This window comes from Garra rufa, chromosome 23, assembly GCF_049309525.1.
Source record: "Garra rufa chromosome 23, GarRuf1.0, whole genome shotgun sequence".
Lineage (NCBI taxonomy): Eukaryota > Metazoa > Chordata > Actinopteri > Cypriniformes > Cyprinidae > Garra > Garra rufa.
The window spans coordinates 34,895,853-34,916,560 of record NC_133383.1 but is presented as its reverse complement, the minus strand read 5'-3'; the positions used below and the strand labels follow the sequence as shown (position 1 = coordinate 34,916,560).

General features: G+C 35.4%; 1 protein-coding gene across 2 annotated transcripts in view; it reads right to left on the bottom strand.

Annotated features, from left to right (window-relative positions):
• gnaz (guanine nucleotide binding protein (G protein), alpha z polypeptide) overlaps nucleotides 1–20,151 on the bottom strand; it is a 72,506-nt gene extending 52,355 nt beyond the window's left edge. For both annotated transcript variants that reach the window (XM_073829047.1, XM_073829048.1), the window contains exon 1: nucleotides 19,612–20,151. The gene's annotated coding sequence lies outside the window, so the exon portion shown is untranslated. The remainder of the gene's footprint in view (nucleotides 1–19,611) is intronic.
• Between the last annotated feature and the right edge of the window lie 557 nt (nucleotides 20,152–20,708).

Here is a 20,708-nt window from a genome sequence, read left to right as displayed (position 1 = left end):
TGCTATTTTAATTAAATAATTTCCACAAAATATTAATTTGCTCCAACATTTTAAGTAAATCATGGCCATATTAGTTAATTACCTGGTTTTAATTTGTGAATTAAAATGTTTTGAATAGAATAAAACCTGCATGTCATGTAAGGGGCTAAATTCTGTGCATTTTGAACATTTCCCATTAATAATGTCAAAGTTGCCTTGATATGACAGCTGCAGCAAAGAAGATTATCAGTCAAAAATAACTTTTATCAAGCCTTTAGTCATTTTATGAGCTTGACAGATCTTGGTCCCCATTTACTTTTATTGTATGTAAAAAAGCAGCATGGACACTCTGCTAAACTTCTCCTTTTGTGCTCCATAAACAATAAAATATTCATGAGGCAAGTAAAAGATAGAAGATAGAGTGAACTATTCCTCTTAGACCAGCCCTGGTGGGTTACCAGTACAACCTATTATCACGTTTCTTTATACACTTTCAATCACATGCTTCCAGTTAATTTCCTTTCTTTTTTCCTACGACAAGATACTAGGCCTACCAAAGGACAAACACTTAGACTCAAGTCATGTCCAGCCAGGGAGACAAAAAGATACAGGCCTTCCCTTTTACAGTAAGTAATAGTACTTAGAAGATTTTAATTATGACAGGTTATGAAGATTGGCAAAGAGCTCGAGGTGAAGAATTGAAACAAAGCTTTATGAGGATGAATGTGGAGAGAGAGCATCAGGTTATCAGGATGAAGTCGTTAAGCATTATGACTAATTACTAAATCAGTCAAGCTCAGAGTTTTTCCTCTTATCTCCGACAGAAGTCACAGTATCTCAATGAAACACTGAGCTTCATTTAAGTCTCAATTAGTTATGTGTCTATATATAAGCAAAGCTACCCAGCTTTCAAATCCAGAACCTTTTAGCCTCAAACTAAAGTTACTGGCAAGTTTTCTGCATGGTTACTAGCTTGTACAGTTGAGGTCAAAAGTTTACATACACCCTGCAGTATCTGCAAAATTATAATTATTTTACCAAAATAAGAGGGATCATACAAAAATCATATTGTTTTTTTTTTAGTACTGATATTTACATATAGTCCACAAGAGAAAATATGATTTAAATTGATAAAAATTACCCTGTTCAAAAGTTTACATACACTTAATTTTTAATACTGTGTTGTTTCCTGAATGATCCACAGCTGTGCTTTTCTGTTTAGTGATAGTTGTTCATGAGTCCCTTGTTTGTCCTGAACAGTTAAACTGCCTGCTGTTCTTCAGAAAAATCCTTTAGGTCCCACAAAATGGTTTTTCAGCATTTTTGTGTCTTTGAACTCTTTCCAACAATGACTGTATGATTTTGAGATCCATCTTTTCACACTGAGGACAACTGAGGGACTCTTATGCAACTATTACAGAAGGTTTAAACGCTCACTGATGCTTCAGAAGGAAACACAAAGCATTAAGAGCAGGGGGTGAAAACTTTTGAACAGAATGAAGATGTGTACATTTTTCTTATTTTGCCTAAATATCTTTTTCTTTTTTCTTTGTTTTTACATTTTGTACTGCCATTCAGAAGCTACAGATGATACCTGCATGTTTCCCAGAAGACAAAATAAGTGAAATTTCCCTGATCTTCAAAAAAGTTTTCACCCCAGGTTAATGTATTGTTTTTCCTTCTGGAGCATCAGTGAGCATTTGCACCTCATGTAATAGTTGCATATGAGTCCCTCAGTTATCCTCAGTGTGAAAAGATGGATCTCAAAATCAAACAGTCATTGTTGGAAAGGGTTCAATTACACAAAAATGCTGAAAAAAAGAATTTGTGTGACCTGAAGGATTTTTCTGAAGAACAGCAGGCAGAAAAATCACATCTTGGATGATTCAGCTAACATGTATGATCCTTCTTATGGTAAAATTATTACCATTTTGCAGATTTTGAAAGAGGGATGTAAAACTGTATATTAAAGGGATATTTCACCCAAAACTGAAAATTCTGTCAATAATGACTCACCCTTAAATTGTTACAAACCCATAAGACCTTTGTTCATCTTCAGAACACAAATTGAGATATTTTTTATGAAATCTGAGCGCTATCTGACCCTGCATAAACAGCAACGCAACCGACATGTTCAAGGCCCAGAAAGGTAGTAAAGACATTGTTAAAATAGTCCATGTGACATCAGTGGTTCAACCTTAATGTTATGAAGCTGCGGGAAAATACTTTTTTGTGTGCAAAGGAAAGAAAAATAATGACTTTATTCAACAATTTCTTCTCTTCTGTGTCGGCCTTGAAGGTTACTGAGGGTTGCACTTGCAGCAAATTATACACGTTAGTTACAATGCTTATAACTTGCAAGTAACTTTTATTTACTTCCCATAAGCATTTTTTGCTCTCTTTCGGCACTCAATGAATGTTCATTTTGGCCCCTGGCCAAAGCCTTTATGTTTATGCGCACTACAGAAAATCCAAAAAGGAGTGAAGCATTGTGTAAAGTAACATATTAACCATGTTTATGAAGTTCAGAGTGTTCCAGGCATATGCGTTTCATCACGTTCAAATTGTATTGTGAGGGCGTCACATGATGAGCTTCAAACAATCACATTTGTCCAAGGCTTTGTACGCTCATGGCCCAAAACCGACCCTAGATGTCTTGCTCAAAGGACACAGCTTTGTTGTACCACAGTGCAAACATCAGGAGAAACAATGAGTGGCAGTGTTTCAGTCAATAGCAGCCCCGAAACAGAGGACTTTTGATTTGGCTGAGGCCGGCGTTGATGGTGGGCGACTGTATAGCAGATCTGTTTTTGTCATAAAAGGTCCCATGAGAGGTAGGGGCATGGCCTGGCCCCTATTAAAACTGTTGTTTGCAGTCACATGGCCTGCTTGCCCTGACAATGCAAGTCTGTGTACTGAGAATGTTTCTCTATACATGTGAGAGCAGAGCTGCTAATAGGAAACCGTCTCTTAGATTGAAGAAGGGGAAACAGTGTATAAACTATTAGTCAAACAGTCTGCGTTTGTTCACCACCTTTTAATACAAAAGAGGTCTGATCAAGCTCAAAAGCGACGTGTTGCTAATCGGTCTCGAACGCTGCTTTGCTTGTGTGTAATGTTCAAATTCAGGCTCTGATAAGATATGAGCCGTTTTGAGTCACAGCAGATTTCTGAAAGGAGGGCTGGGTTTATCTTCTGCGCTAGCGCTAGCTGCTGCACTTAGCTGGGGTGTGATTTCACTATTCACTGTAAACACAGACCGTGAGGGGGAGTATCAGCACAAAACTGGCTGGAATGATGCTTATGAAGGGTTGTCAGACAGGAACATACCTAGCTCTATCCATACTAGTTAACACACAATCATTTTGAGAGTAATTCTTTTCTGTAACAATCAATATTACATCGCATGTGCTGTTGAACTGTCAATATTTTGACGATAATGGCTGAGAGTGTTACTGACAATTCTAAGGGCCCACGCCCTTTGGGGGCCCCCAGAGATCTGCTTTGGTGTGGTAGGGGGGGCCCAACCTCATATTTTGTCATAGGGCCCAAAATTGCGAGCGGCGCCCCTGGTTACTGATCTAAAGGTGCTGCAACATTAGCAAAATTTCCAGACAAATAAAGGTCGTTTGTCCTTTATGTACTCATGGTGAAAATTTACCTGTGAGAACTTTTTCGAGAGTTGCAAAATACGTAGCGCCATGTAAGTTTGGTGACATATATGTGACCCTGGACCACAAAACCAGTCTTAAGTCGCTGGGGTATGTTTGTAGCAATAGCCAAAAATACATTGCATGGGTCAAAATTATAGATTTTTCTTTTATGCCAAAAATCATTAAGAAATTAAGTAAAGTTCATGTTCCATTAAGATTTTTTGTAAAATTCCTACTGTAAACATATCAAAATGTAATTTTTAATTTGTAATATGCATTGTTAAGAACTTAATTTGGACAACTTTAAAGGTGATTTTCTCAGTCTTTTTGATTTTTTTGCATCCTCAGATTTCTGATTTCAAATAGATGTATCTCAGTCAAATATTGTCCTATCCTAACAAACCATACATCAATAGAAAGCTTATTTATTGAGCTTTCATATGATGTATAAATCTCAGTTTTGTCAAATTTAACCTTATGACTGGTTTTGTGGTCCAGGGTCACATATGATGTGAAATGTCCACTGAGTGGCGCTAAAAGAGTTTTTTTCCCTTGAACAGATAACCGTACATATGGTACGTTTTATGTGACGTTGGTTTTGTATGTGTAAATGCAGTTCTGACTTGAAATGTCCTGGTGCTATAACTGTAATGCTCTGTGACGTTTTAAAATAACGTACCATCTGCACTCCACCTAAACCTACCTGATAATATGAACAAAAGCGAATGTGACATAAAAGCGCAATCGCAAGCATGCCATTTTAGCTTGTTTTTCAATCTCTCATCTTTCAGCTCTTTCATCAGGAGTCATGTCTCATGTCTCTATATACATGTAAGCAAAGCTACTCAACTTTCAAATCCAGAACCTTTCAGCCTCAAACTAAAGTTACTTGCATGTTGTCTACATGGTAACTAGCTTGTACAGTTGAGGTCAAAAGTTTAAATACACCTTGCAGAATCTGCAAATTCTTTGGTTTTTCAGCATTTTTGTGTATTTGAACCCTTTCTAACAATGACTGTATGATTTTGAGATCCATCTTTTCACACTGAGGACAACTGAGAGACTCATATGCAACTATTACAGAAGGTTCAAATGCTCCAGAAGGAAACAAGATGCATTAAGAGCCGGGAGTGAAAACTTTTGAACAGAATGAAGATGTGTACATTTTTCTTATTTTGCCTAAATATCTTTTTTTTTTTCATTTAGTTCTGCCCTTCAGAAGCTAAAGATGATACCTGCATGTTTCCCAGAAGACAAAATAAGTGAAATTTCCCTGATCTTCAAATTCCAAAAGTTTTCACCCCCTGGCTCTTAATGTATTGTTTTTCCTTCTGGAGCATCAGTGAGCATTTGAACCTTCTGTAATAGTTGCATATGAGTCCCTCGGTTGTCCTCAGTGTCAAAAGATGGATCTCAAAATCATTTAGTCATTGTTGGAAAGGGTTCAAATATACAGAAAATGCTGAAAAACAAAGAATTTGTGTGACCTGAAGGATTTTTCTAAAGAACAGCAGGCAGTTTAACTGTTCAGGACAAACAAGTACTCATGGCGAAAATTCACCTATGGGAACATTTTTTCAAGAGACGCATTATACGTAGCGCCATGTAAGTTTTGTGACATATATGATGTGAAATGTCCACTGAGTGGTGCTAAAAGAGTGTTTTTTTCCTGGAACAGATGAACGTATATGGTACATTTTATGTGACGTTGGTTTTGTATGTGTCACTGCAGTTATGACTTGAAATGTCCTTTGAGTAGTGCTATAACTGTAATGCTCTGTGACGTTTTAAAATAACATACCTCTGCACTCCACCTAAACCTACCTGATAGTATGAACAAAAGCGAATATGACATAAAAACGCAATCGCAAGCATGCCGATCTCTCATCTTTCAGCTCTTTCATCAAGAGTGTTTTTCACGGGATTCGTACCCAAGGTTTACGTATCTTAAATCCTATTCTGTGCCGGCTGAGCTACCGAGCAGACTAGTTACGTTCGGAAAGTGAAACATATGGAGCTGTAATCATAACTATGTACGAAAGCGATTACAAGTGCTTGCTGTTTTACCACCTCTATTGTTCATTTATGTTGGAAACTGCAGTTGTACTTATTGGTACATATCTTGCTTCTTGCCTAAATGTTCCCACATGTACGTTTTCATTATGAGGTCAGGTTGGCTTACAGAAAACTGACTATGAAAACCTAACAGCTTCCTAGGGTCAACACAGTAAATTTGTGTGACCAACTTGAACCCGTTGCGAAATCTATGTGGTGAAATTTTTCGCCCTCGAACTAAATTTGTTTGAGGGCGACCATCTTTGTTTAAGCGATAGTTCACCCAAAAATGAAAATTCTGTCAGTAACCCTTATGGGTTTGGAACCCTGTTGTTCCAAACCCATAAGACCTTTGTTCATCACACAAATTAAGATATGTTTAATGAAATCCGAGAGCTTTCTGACCCTGCATAGAATAGGGTGACCATATTTTAGAGGGGGTGACCAAATCCCATATCAAAACTCGAAATATTCCATTTACCACGGTTTTATCAGAGGTAAAATGCAAAATGCTTCAACACAAGCATTTCAGTCAAATGTAATTTATGCAATATTTCAAACCTTTAACCCACAGAAGAAAATCAACCTGCCGCAACAGTTTAAAATCTGCCCAATTTCATGGTAAAAATGTGGATTTGACAATCCTACATCCAACGCAAGCTGCATCCAATGCAATTTAAATGAAGGCTTTAATGCAAAAGTGCACACAATGAATGGCGACTGTAGAAAGAAAAAGCCGAATCCAGACATTTTTGTTTGGCGATTTAGACTTGTAGCTTCGTAAAATTACGGTTGAACCACTGATGTCACATGGGCTATTTTAACAATGTCCTTAGTACCTTTCTGGGTCTTGAACGTGTCAGTTGCGTTCCTGTCTACGCAGAGAGAAAGGTCTCGGATTTCATCAAAAATATCCTTATTTGTGTTTAGAAGATGAACAAAGGTCTTATGGGTTTGGAACGACATGAGGGTGAGCAATTAATGACAGAATTTTCATTTTTGGGTGAACTGTCCTTTTAAAGATGTGATGCAGAATAAATACTGCTTATAAATGGCTACTGAGATGTTCACTTGAAACAATTAGCAGCTTAGATCTGGAAACAGTATTTCTGAAACGTCAGTAAGCTATGATTTAACAAGTAGATTAAAATTACAAGATCTTGCCTGCAAAAACGGCCAAAGAGTATATTCATAAAATGGAATTCAAACAAAACTTCTGAAATGTGGAATAAGATTTAATGAGATTAAAAACTGCTTTGTAATGGAAATAGCAACAGATGTTTTTCTTCAATATTGTAACATACATATGACTGAAATGTATTATCGAGAAATAAAAAAAACAAAACTGTAGGGTGGTAACTTGATTCAATTGATTCAATGCAAGCTTGCAGTTGATTGTAGGAGTGGGGCTCGATTTAAGTGCACAAAATGATTAGAGAAGTCTGGCAAATGTCACTGGAAGATGACATTGATTACAGATTACAAGGTCAAAACGTTAAACACACACACACACACACACACATCAGATCAATACGACCAATAAAATGTTTAGGTGAATTTCCAATTCATGTCGATTGAAAATTTTTCTCTGGTAAAACCAGAGAAAAATACAGATGACTCCTTTAGCACTTCACAGATTTTTATCTAATAAACTGCTCTCTAAATGCCCTTCCCCCAATACCACATGCAACGACTAACAAACAGCAAGTCATGTTTCACCATTGAGACTTTACTAAAACCTAATGAGACAAGCTGTTTGACATATCCCACCACAACTTCCTGTTTTAATAGGAAATATGTCAACACTGGTAAGAAAGCATCAGACATTGAGCAATTTCATGTGGACTTTTTAATGAACCTGGAACACTCTTCTATGCTCAAAACATAGCGGTTTGACTATCATTTAACTTAATAGTGTAGGCCTAATTATTTGACAACATTAGATAGACTCAAGGCCTGTGCATACTGTGGAGCATCATTGTGTTCGTCTGCGTGGCCCTAACAGCGGTCATATGACTGATGGAGAGCTCATGGGGTGGTGGCACCCCTCCACCTCCCTCTCAGTCATATGACCGCTGTTATGGCCATGCAGACGAACACAATGATGCTCTGTGCGTAAAGAGAACAGAAAAGAGGACCCTCTTAGCTCATCGATGCCCAGTCACACACACACAAATACTGTAGGACGTTTCTCAGAAAAACCTAAATTAAAATTGCATCGAAATTTCGAAAAATAAATTTGAAATGTTTTCGAGAATAAAGTCCAAATTTCGAGAATGAAGTTGAAATGTTTCAAGAAAAAAGTTTAATTATTTGAGAATAAAGATGAAATGTTTTGAGAATAAAGTCAAAATGTTTCGAAAAATAAAGTCGAAATGTTTCAAGAATAAATTCAAAATTTCTAGAATAAGGTTGAAATGTCTGAGAATAAAGTCGAAATGTTTTAAGTATAAAGTTGAAATGTTTTGAGAACAAAGTCGAAATTTCATGAAAAAAGTTTGAATGTTTCGAGATTAAAGTTTAAATATTTTGAGAATAAAATAGAAATATTTTGAGAATAAAGTTAAAATTTTGAGAATAAAGTCTAAATGTTTTGAGAATAAAGGAGAAATTTGAGAATAAAGTTTAAATGTTTCGAGAATAAAGTCTAAATGTTTTGACAATAAATTCAAAATTTCTAGAATAAGGTTGAAATGTTTGAGAATAAAGTCGAAATGTTTCGAGAATAAAGTTGAAATATTTTGAGAATAAAGTCAAAATTTCATGAATGAAGTCGAAATGTTTCGAGAGTAAAGTTTAAATATTTTGAGAATAACGTCTAAATGTTTTGAGAATAAAGTTAAAATTTTTCGAGAATAAAGTCGAAATGTTTGAGTATGAAGTTGAAATGTTTTGAGAACAAAGTCGAAATTTCATGAAAAAAGTCTAAATGTTTTGAGATTAAAGTTTAAATATTTTGAGAATAAAATAGAAATATTTTGAGAATAAAGTCAAAATTTTGAGAATAAAGTTTAAATGTTTCGAGAATAAAGTCTAAATGTTTTGACAATAAATTAAAAATTTCTAGAATAAGGTTGAAATGTTTGAGAATAAAGTCGAAATGTTTCGAGAATAAAGTTGAAATATTTTGAGAATAAAGTCAAAATTTCATGAATGAAGTCGAAATGTTTCGAGAGTAAAGTTTAAATATTTTGAGAATAACGTCTAAATGTTTTGAGAATAAAGTTAAAATTTTTCGAGAATAAAGTCGAAATGTTTGAGTACGAAGTTGAAATGTTTTGAGAACAAAGTCGAAATTTCATGAAAAAAGTCTAAATGTTTTGAGATTAAAGTTTAAATATTTTGAGAATAAAATAGAAATATTTTGAGAATAAAGTCAAAATTTTGAGAATAAAGTTTAAATGTTTCGAGAATAAAGTCTAAATGTTTTGACAATAAATTAAAAATTTCTAGAATAAGGTTGAAATGTTTGAGAATAAAGTCGAAATGTTTCGAGAATAAAGTTGAAATATTTTGAGAATAAAGTCAAAATTTCATGAATGAAGTCGAAATGTTTCGAGAGTAAAGTTTAAATATTTTGAGAATAACGTCTAAATGTTTTGAGAATAAAGTTAAAATTTTTCGAGAATAAAGTCGAAATGTTTGAGTATGAAGTTGAAATGTTTTGAGAACAAAGTCGAAATTTCATGAAAAAAGTCTAAATGTTTTGAGATTAAAGTTTAAATATTTTGAGAATAAAATAGAAATATTTTGAGAAAAAAGTCAAAATTTTGAGAATAAAGTTTAAATGTTTCGAGAATAAAGTCTAAATGTTTTGACAATAAATTCAAAATTTCTAGAATAAGGTTGAAATGTTTGAGAATAAAGTCGAAATGTTTCGAGAATAAAGTTGAAATATTTTGAGAATAAAGTCAAAATTTCATGAATGAAGTCGAAATGTTTCGAGAGTAAAGTTTAAATATTTTGAGAATAACGTCTAAATGTTTTGAGAATAAAGTTAAAATTTTTCGAGAATAAAGTCGAAATGTTTGAGTATGAAGTTGAAATGTTTTGAGAACAAAGTCGAAATTTCATGAAAAAAGTCTAAATGTTTTGAGATTAAAGTTTAAATATTTTGAGAATAAAATAGAAATATTTTGAGAAAAAAGTCAAAATTTTGAGAATAAAGTTTAAATGTTTCGAGAATAAAGTCTAAATGTTTTGACAATAAATTCAAAATTTCTAGAATAAGGTTGAAATGTTTGAGTATAAAGTTGAAATGTTTCGAGAATAAAGTCTAAATGTTAGTCAAGTAATATATCTATCTATCTATATATATATATATATAATTATAATATAAATAAATAATTTTGAATATATTCTTGAAATATTTCAACTTTATTTTCATAATATTTAATCTTATTTACAAAATATTACAATTTTAATCTCGTAATCTTAGATTTAAAAAAAAACATTAACGTGGCACTAAAACGCAGTCGTATTATATATGATATAATTTCTGATTGAGTATGATGACAATACATTACATCAGGGTTTCTCAATCCATTCCTACAAATGGCATAATCCCTAACAGTATAATCTGTATGAAAATACCTTTCAGCTCATCAAACTCTGACTGATTCATTAAAATCAGCTTTATGTCATTACTGAAGTTGGTTGAGGTTCACGTATGCAGAAAATGTGATTAAATGACTGCATGCGTATTACTTCATCTGAATAAATAGCGAATGAGCCAGCCGATATGCTGCATTTCATAACCGAAAATGTCATTATGATGCATTACAGTATTATAGGATATTTTTTTTATTCCAGGTATTGTTAAAGCTTCTAAAACCACTTCCCCTGGTGGCGTGTGTGCACAAAAAGATGCAAACACCTCTGAGTCCCTCTCCCGTACCTGCTGACCTAGATAAGAGTGTGTGCCTCCTCTTCCTGCCAAGCGCCGTTTGCGTGTGATAGAGCCAGACGTCGCGTGCAGCCATGCTTGACCAATAAATGCCACAAATGGCTCATCCAACTCATTTACCTTTACACCTTTAGTTTGCAAAACATGATGTGCCTATCATTTGCAAATGAGTTTCTGTTTTCTTTTAGTTTCTGGTACATTTTGTTGATGTTTAAATACTTTCACCTATTGCAGTTTAATATGTAGAGATGACTAAAAGTAGGTCATTTGTATGTTGTTTTCCCTTAAAGCAGTGTAAAGATCGACTAGCGAAATGTTCTAACACTGGCTCAACCAATAGAGTTTGGGGGTGGGGCTATCTGTTTGTCCAACCAATGGCAGCAGGGGGAGTGTTCAGGAAACCTGTATGAAATAATCATTATTTTTTCAGTTCGAATTGGACATATCCACCTTATTTTTCCCGTAAGAGCGGGCACGGCCATTTGTAAATTTTATGGGTTATACTTTATTTTCAAAATATTCCGACTTTATTTTTGTATTGGACTTTTTTCGACTTAAGTCTTGTAATTTTGACTTTATTCTCGAAACATTTCAACTTTATTTTCATAATTTTTACTTTATTGTTGAAATATTTTGACTTTATGTAATATTCAAATTTATTCTCATAATTTCTACTTTATTCTCACAAAACATTAAGAATTTATTCTCAAAAATGTAATTTTGACTTTATTTTTGTAATATTCAACTTTATTCTAAAAACATTGCGACTTTATTCTCAAAACACTTCTACTTAAGTCTAGTAATTTTGACTTTATTCTCAAAACATTTCGACTTTATTCTAATTATTTCGACTTTATTGTCAAAATATTTTGACTTTATTTTTGTATTATTGGACTTTATTCTAAAAACATTTCGACTTTATTCTCAAAACACTTCAAAGTCTAGTACTTTTGACTTTATTCCCATAATTTTGACTTTATTGTTGAACTATTTTGACTTTATTTTTGTAATATTCAACTTTATTCTAAAAACATTTAGACTTTATTCTCAAAACACTTCTACTTAAGTCTAGTAATTTTGACTTTATTCTCAAAACATTTCGACTTTATTCTAATAATTTTGACTTTATTGTCAAAACATTTTGACTTTATTTTTGTATAATTGGAATTTTTTCTAGAAACATTTCGAATTTATTCTAATAATTTGGACTTTATTGTCAAAATATGTTGACTTTATTTTTGTAATATTCAACTTTATTCTAGAAACATTTTGACTTTATTCTAATAATGTTGACTTTATTTTCAAAATATTCCGACTTTATTTTTGTATTATTGGACTTTTTTCAACTTAAATCTAGTAATTTTGACTTTTGACTTTTTTGAAATATTTTGTTGAATTGTTGAAATATTTTGACTTTATTTTTGTAATATTCGACTTTATTCTAGAAGCATTTCAACTTTATTCTTGACTTAAGTCTAGCAATTTTGTCTTTATTCTCGAAACATTTTGTCTTTATTCTCAGAACACTTTAAATTAATTCTCTTTATTCTAATAATGTTGACTTTATTGTCAAAATATTTCAACTGTATTTTTGTAATATTTGACTTTTTTCTCCAAACACTTCAACGTCTCATAATTTTGACTTTGTTCTCAATACATTCCGACTTCATTGTCATAATTTTGACTATTGTTGAAATATTTAGACTTTTTTTTTCATAATATTTGACTTTATTCTCATAATTTCACTCTTATTCTCCAAATATTACAACTTTAATCTCGTAAAACTTGGATTTTTTTTTTTTTTTTTTTAACAATGACAATACTTTACATCAGGGTTTCTCAATCCATTCCTACAAATGGCATAATCTCTAACAGTAAAATCTGTATGGAAATACCTCTCGGATCTGACTGATACATTAAAATCTAAATATTTTGACTTTATGTTGAAACATTTCGACTTTATACTAATATTAATTATTATTATTATTATTATTATTATTATTATCATTATTATTATACATTAAATAATATTTTGGTTGAATTAAAAAATACATACGTTTTAATTACATTGTTTTTTTAACATAAATAATCCTACACTATACAAATACATATTAATAAATATACAAATATTCTGTGTAGTTTCTCACTTGATGGGGCCTAAATCTTAAAGTGTTGTCCTAAAGTCTTGTGTAATATTGTAAAATGTATAATATTGAAAAACTTATTTCATAAAATAGTTATAATATTTTCTATGAAATATAGCATGTAACACTGTTTGCAATATGAGAAATAAAATTACAAGCGTACAGTACAAATACTCTAGTAGCCTAAATGATAATTTGCATTAAAATTATAAAATTGATGCCCCCCCTACTCCTAAACCTAACCGATAAACAACCATGAGGCCCTTTATTTTTCATTTTTCGATTATTACCTTCAGTTTATTGAAAATAAATGCCTTTCCAGTCTGATATGTGATGTGAAAAGGGAGAAGAATGAGTTGCGGATTCGCAAATTTGGGTCAAACATGTCAAAAAGTCAACACTTCAAGCCACTGGAACCACTGTTTTGCAAGGATCTTTTGTAATGTTGTGTTGTGTAACCAATTACAAATGTTGGTGGGCGGAGTTAGTGTAAATGACACCCTTAAAAGTGTTTTCACGTTAATATTCTTATATTTAAGAATAAAACTGAATATGTTCTTTATCTACTGCACATAAAGTCCAGTTGACCATAGTTTCTAACTGCCAAAATAGTCATTTCAGTTCTCAAACATACTTCCTTATCTACACCTCAAAACAGTATTATGAAACCATTCTGTGTTATATGCAAAGCTGCTGTGGAACAAACTGCTGATAACAACGACTGTACACACAAGCCAATGCTGAGTCGACCCATCAGGAGAAATGTGATCTTGACTACAAAATTAACAGTCGGATCCATTTCATTCTGCTGATGTCATGACAACAGTGCTTTTATGCCAAATCACTTTGCTTTGTAAATGAACACGCATAAAGGTGCAATAAGCAAACATTTAAAGGTGATACAGACACAAACTTACAGTAGCATGAATAGGAAGGTGGTATCATTTAAAAAGCCACGTTTATATAGCTTTCAAGTCTTTTGACTTGTGACAGTTAATGAACCAACCAGAACATAGTTGTGCACAAACTAAATTTCTTTGGAAAATATAAAAATTTGGTATACATAAATGGGAATGGCATTGCTCATTGTTGAGAGTGGAATTTATTCCTTAAAATGGCCTGTTTGTTTAGTTTACAGAAATAACTATTCCACTTTTGGCAACACTATGGGCAACCTTCAGTCGCCAGTTTTCTCACAGATCGTTCGAGCTGGTTTTACTTGAAATCTAACACATATTTAAACCTTAACAGAACCAATTGGAAGTGACCTGTATCACACAGAATTCCACTGTGCTTCTTACAAACGAGCCACTTGGATATAGCTAATGACTTGTTTCAATTCAACAAAGGGCCTCTCTCACATGTGTTTCCATAAAACAAGGGCCTTGTCACCTCCTGACCCCAAACTTGTCAGAGTGTTGGATTTTCCATGCTCTCACTGAGAAAAGCCCTTTCAGTCGACTTCACCGAATACTCCAATTCCAGCCAATCTATGTCAGGAGACGAGTCTTGCACAACATGCATGCTGCATTTTTTCAATATGATATCACTTAAAGGGAAACTCCAGCTGAAAGGACAGATTATTATTCGTCAATCAGTCTGAACCTTGTTCATGTCACTCCAAACTCATTTAAGTTATTTTCCACAGAACACAAAAGCAAGCATTTCGAATACAGAAGAGCCATAAAAGTGCAATTACAGTGGTCCATTTGATTTGCTGTCTGAAGCCTTTACAGCGTTGAAGTCTGAATCGTGAATGATTCTATTGAGTCAGATCTTATTGAATCAATGAAAAACGACATAAAAACGCAATCGCAAGCATGCCGTTTTAGCTTGTTTTTCGATCTTTCAGCTCTTTTATCACGAGTCATGTTTTTCACAGGATTCGTACCCAAGGATTCCGCATCCTAAAGGCCCTGATATACTTCAACAAAAATCGAAGAACAAACTGATGTGAAATAATTTCAAACAAAATCCAACCAAAACGAAGTTCATTTTGGAAGTTCGAAATGGCTTGCCAAACCGTACCTTCTGGAAAAGTTTGTTCCAGCTGCAAAACACATTTATACAATGATTGGTCCATGACGATTATGTAATAGGAGGTGTGTGAGAAAGATTTCAGTCATATAGTCAGTCATATAATGGCAGTCAGTGCGACCCATGGAGTTGAGAGTCAAAAAAACAAATTAAACCCTGCGGCTTGTGACGATACATTGAGGTCTGACAATTGGTCTGTGCAAGAAACTAAACAGTATTTATATAATTTTTTACCTCTGATCAACCAAATGTCCAACTGTCCTGAGCGTGTTCACAACAGCTGGCATGTGGTGCGTCAAAGTGCTCTGGCATAGTAGGCACATGCGCGTTAGCAATCCCATCGCACTTATACGTCACTCATTGTTTACACAGAGAGATTGTGTGTACGACTGCCACTCAAAATGGTAATTACTTGTGCTTATCCCTTGCAACCAATTAAAAACTAAAAGATAATGATTGCTTGCGCAAACTCATCTGGGAATGTTGACTTTTCTTCGACTCCCAACCTTTGAGCCTGATCGACTGAAGTTATGGATGCTTGCTCTTCGTCACGCGCCTGCTGTTGTGAATGCGCTCAGGACAGTTGGACATTGTGGTGGATTAGAGGTAAAAAATGATATAAATATTGTTCAGTTTCTTGCACAGGCCGATTGTTTTGTGTGTTAAGACCTCAATGTATCATCACAAGCCACAGGGTTTAATTTAGTTTTGTCTGTGTATGTTTTTTTGCCTCTCAAAGCCGTGGAACCCATTAACTGCTATTATATGACTGACAGACTGTGACGGTTTGAGTTAAATATCTTTGTTTGTGTTCTACTGAAGAAACAAAATCACCTACATCTTGGATGCCCTGGGAGTAAGCAGATAAATGTTAAATTTTCATTTTCAGGTGAACTATCCCTTTAAATCCAATTATGTGCCGGCTGAGCTACCAAGCAAGCCTGATATGTCCAGAAAGCGAAACACATGGAGCTCAAACGATTACAAGCACTTACTGTTTGATGACCTCTAGTGTTCATTTCTGTTGGATACTGCATTGATATGTATTTATTAGTACGTATTTCGCCTCTTGCAAAAAAGTTGCAAGTACATTTCCGTCATGAGATCAGGTAGCAAACAGTCTTTTGTTTTAAAGAAAAAACTTCATATTTCAGAACATAATGAGGGTAAATTCTAAAAGTAAAGTTTAAAGTTATGTTTAAAAAAATGTGCCGTAATTCAAAAACATTGCACTATTAAGGATCTGACTAATCCACAAGCCTTTAAAAATGTCACACATCTTACTGCAAAACAGTAGACCAGGAATAATAAATAAAACTAATTACTGTTTTAATAAGCGGTACCCTTTAGAAACTGTATCCTCAATGGCAGATGTGTGATTTGTCCTGAGCATTAATGAACAGCTGGCTATCAGTGCATGTAAGGTCACCAGCGAGGTGTTTTGCCAAACCCCTACTGTTGTGCCAAAACCCAGTTATGATCGTTCAAGCATTCACTCCAAAAGCAGCATTTGTATATTTTGGCATTTCCCTCTCAAGAATGTTCCTATCATTGTTAAACTTTGACTAAAAAAAAATTCTCATTATTTTCATGCAGCCCGTTTTGGTTTTCAAGCTAAAATGGACAGAATTTTTCATGCAGGACGACCCCACAAACTAAACACCGAATGTGAATTTAACATATCTTTGGTGACAGAAACATACTAAATAATAAATGCAATGACTTTCTTCTGTAAAATATAAATTAACATCAAATCTGTATTCATGCACGCTTTGCCATCATAGCAGCAAGCTCAGGTATTTTTAAAACATGACCCAAATGCATAACAATCTGACGTTCGGTGGTTTAGACGGTTTTGTTTATCCACGATTTTGGTTCACAGATACCTGGGAAACAAAGCCTAGTGAGTTAAGCTGTGAAGTTTATTTTTAACCACCATCATTCGAGTCTAAGCTTTCATTGTGATCATTTTGTTGTTGATGTTTGCCTTGTTTGAATATGACACTGATGCTTGTGTTTTGACGTGACATTATTATCCTCGCAATTTTACAAGCAAATGAGGAGCAATATCAAAATGAGGGTAAGCCTCCCATAACGGCCATCATATCAGATGACAACACAGGATGTACAAATATTAACTGGTACTTAGATGATGTTGCACTACCATCTTGCAGTTTGGTCAGTTTGTGGGTTGTGTTGGGGGGGAGGGTTGGAGTGCTGGCAGTATCTGCTCATCTTTGCATAGTCTGTGTTTTCCTGTCTTTGTGAGTACCAAAGCATCTTTACTGTATTAGCACTCTATTGAGCAACACCGGTGCCGCTGTGTTGTAATGAAGTGAACTTGTCTAGCGTAACTGCTCGCCGTCTTTGCCAAACCTGTTCTGTAATTGAATATTGAAAATTCTCAGATACATTCATCTACCCTGAAATGTTCTTTGTAGAACCCAAAATGGTTCTTGTATGGTATCGGTATAAAAAGAGTCTATGAGCAATGATATCAACATGGATAGATTATTTTGTAGATGAAACATTCTGAGTTTGGCTGAATTCTGAATTTTCTGAACATTCTGAATTTTTCATGTATCTGTAATTTACTGGAGTAGTTTTATTTTGAGTACGTTTTACTTAGCATAAGATCATACTTTTTACTTCACTACATTTCATAAAACATATCATTACTCCTTATATCACGTGCTCTGAGACGCAGAATCGGTGTATGAATCTGATACTTTTCAATGAACCTGTTAAATCGATTCACCAAATGATTCATTCACAAATTGAACTGTTTATATTGTTAGCTGATGCTAACTGTCTAGTTAACAAGCTTGCTGGTGCTAAGTTGAGGTCATTTTTAGATATGAAGTCCAAGTATTTTATTCAACCACTTAGACAGATTACACCTGAGGGAAAAAGAAAGGATGTGATGTTCTGAACATGGTAACTACAGTAATTATCAAAGTGGGAAGTGATGCCCTCTGGGGGTATTTGGCCAGGGGTGTTTTTACACCACAGACAAGGTTTGAGTAGGAAAAAAAAGAAATTATTAAAATATAATTATATTTTCCTTACAATGTTCTTCAGGCCTTATTCTCATATCATATATAACTGTGACGTTCTGCAAAACTACAATTTTTTCTTACTGATGAAAATTAAATGGTCAAAACTTTTTCTCTCAGGTACATCACAGTGTAAGCTTCACAATGAACATTACTACATCACTCTCATCAACACAGTCCATATCAACAACAGAAAATATATCTTGTCTCCATATAGGCTAGTGGTTGTTTTGGGAAAATCCCAGGTATTTTAAATAATAAAAAAATATATGTTAATATAAAATGAACAGAAGTAGCCTATATAAAATTGCAAAATACATTTATCTATCAGTACTTTTTTACTTAAGTACATAAAAAATCAAGTACTTTTGTACTCTTACTCGAGTAAAATTGAAAAAGTAGTACTTTCACTTTTACTGGAGTAATATTTTATTGTACTTTTACTCAAGTACTTGATTTGTGCACTTTGTCCACCACTGGTTCTCAGCTATGTTTCATTAAAGTATCAACTTTGTCTCAGATTTGTCTAACAATTGTTTGGAGAAAGTAAAATACACTTTTAAAAAGGTTCTTTATTGCCAATTTCACTGAAAGGTTCTTTGTGGAACCCAAAATGGTTCTTGTATGGAATCGGTATAAAAACAGTCTGTGAGCAATGATATCAACATGAATAGGGTATCTCAAATTATTTCGTAGTTGAAACTTTTGACTTTGGCATTTAGGCAAATCGGAGCACATTCTGAGACTCTGTCGAGAAACTTGATAGGGTATAAGCGAAGGATTATCAGAGTCTTGTACTCTAGAGAAGCAAACTCTCTTTACTCAAAAGAGGCAATTTGCTTTCCCTTTAATCGCTTTGCCATCTAGGAGAAACAATTGAGACTTTAATGAGATTTCATTTTGTAATGGGTCAGTGGGCCTTCCTGTGCATCCATTCCTTCGCTTGTGGCAGATCCTGGCAGGATATATTTTGTCTTTCTCTCTCCTTTGGTTCTGTGTACCGCATCAACCTCCGCCCCTCTGCCCCTACTATCTCTCCACCATTATACCCCCCACTCCAGCCACCTAACCCCTCCCTGTGCAGGTTCCCTCACACACATGCATGCACAACCCTGTCACCAGGCTACACCACCCCTCATTGCCCTAATAACAATCCTAGGAATTTTAGTTAGGGCAAAAATGCTTTGAATGACACTTGCTGGGGAAGGGGGCCTGCCTACGGGGGGAGCAGAAACTCAGCTCCGGCACACACATCGACGCGATCGATGAGGAGCGAACGCATTGTTGGTTAATGTGGTGGAGCAGTGGGAGTCAAAGATAAGCCAGAATATGGGCGATAGGAGAATATCGACACTGGGAGCAGAAACAGCAGCCTTGTCTCTCTACGGGGTGTGCACCTTATTCAGCTCCTTCTATATTCACCAACCAGCGGAGCGTGGCATGAACACACTATACCTAGTGTACTGCCCTGTTTGCGATTCAATAATATGTGACTGTTTAACATTGCTCAAGCAAGATTTCAAAGATGTTTAGTCCTCAATCATATACTCGCTAGCCAATCCAAAGCTCAGGAGGGCTGCTTTAGCATCATCCCTGAGCATCACCTCACCGAGATGGAGGAAAATACCATTCTGCTACTCGAGGTGCTAAACATGCTCATGTTCACCTTCCCAAGCCAGAAACAAAGCCAAGGACACTAACCGGAGAAGCTATCCTTGGTGTGCCAACAAGAATAAGGGTGTGTGGAAAGAAAACTGAAAAAAAGAGAAAGGATTCCTCACCGTTTCACCGCTTGCCGTCCATTCACCAGCAACACTGCAGACAAACATTCACTTGGGAGGCAGAGGGAGCGCGCGATCCGTCCCTTTACTCCTGAATCCCCAACATCCTTAGATCTGCCTGAATCTCCTCTCACACATGCACTCATTCACTGGCACTCTTTTGCTGTCGTGCTCTCTCCTCCTCTTATAATTGTCGGCGTGCTATTTCTCCTCTTGTTAGCTCCAAGGCAGTTAAGAGACACTGCAGCGAAGGGGGAGGAGGGTGTGTGTATGTGTGTGCGCATGTATGTGTGCTTGTGTTCAAGTGTGTTCATGAGTGAGTGAGGGAGTATGAGAGCAACGGAGGGAGGAGTCAGCGGGGACAGAAGAGAAGAGAGGGGAAAACAGCAAGTAGGCTTAAATCCTGAGGAAAAAGAGAAAGCAGAACAAGGTGCCGAGAGATCTCTGGAAGAATGACAGATGTGAATAGAAAATGTGGACGATTCGGCAGATGTTCTGCAGCTCCGCTGATTTGCTCAGCCAGCTGCAAGAGTCGGTTCCCCAGCAGGGTTGGTTGCGATTTCATTGATGGCTAAAAGAGCTTGCAGGAAAACGATACAGAGCGAGAGATTGAGGCAAAAGGAGGGAGTTGAAGGGGAGGGAGGAGATGACGGCAAGGGACCAGGAGGGGGTTGGATAATGCTGTAATATGTTGCTTCTGTGCCAACTGTTTCTGTGACAGAAGGACCACTTCCTCTGCAGCCATTGGTCCCCTGCTTGTACAGATAGATGTGCTGACAAATAAAATATCCAGCAGTGGCTCGTGGGTGATTGGAGCATGCTCCCTGCCCACCCTTTACCTCCCGCCCCCTGTTGAGGCAACAAAATTCTGCCTCACCCCAGGCAGCTGAGGACCACATCCAGTGCGTTTGCGTCTTGCATCCCAAACAACACTTCACAAACATTAATATGTACATATTTTGTTTCATTTAGACATTCAGGGAGGTGTAGGGAACAGCAAGATGCAGCCCATTCTTGTCTTCATTTAATGTACTTAACCCTTTAACGCGATCTGGCTTGTCTGGTCCCTGAAGCGTACTATCACACCGGTGTGATTC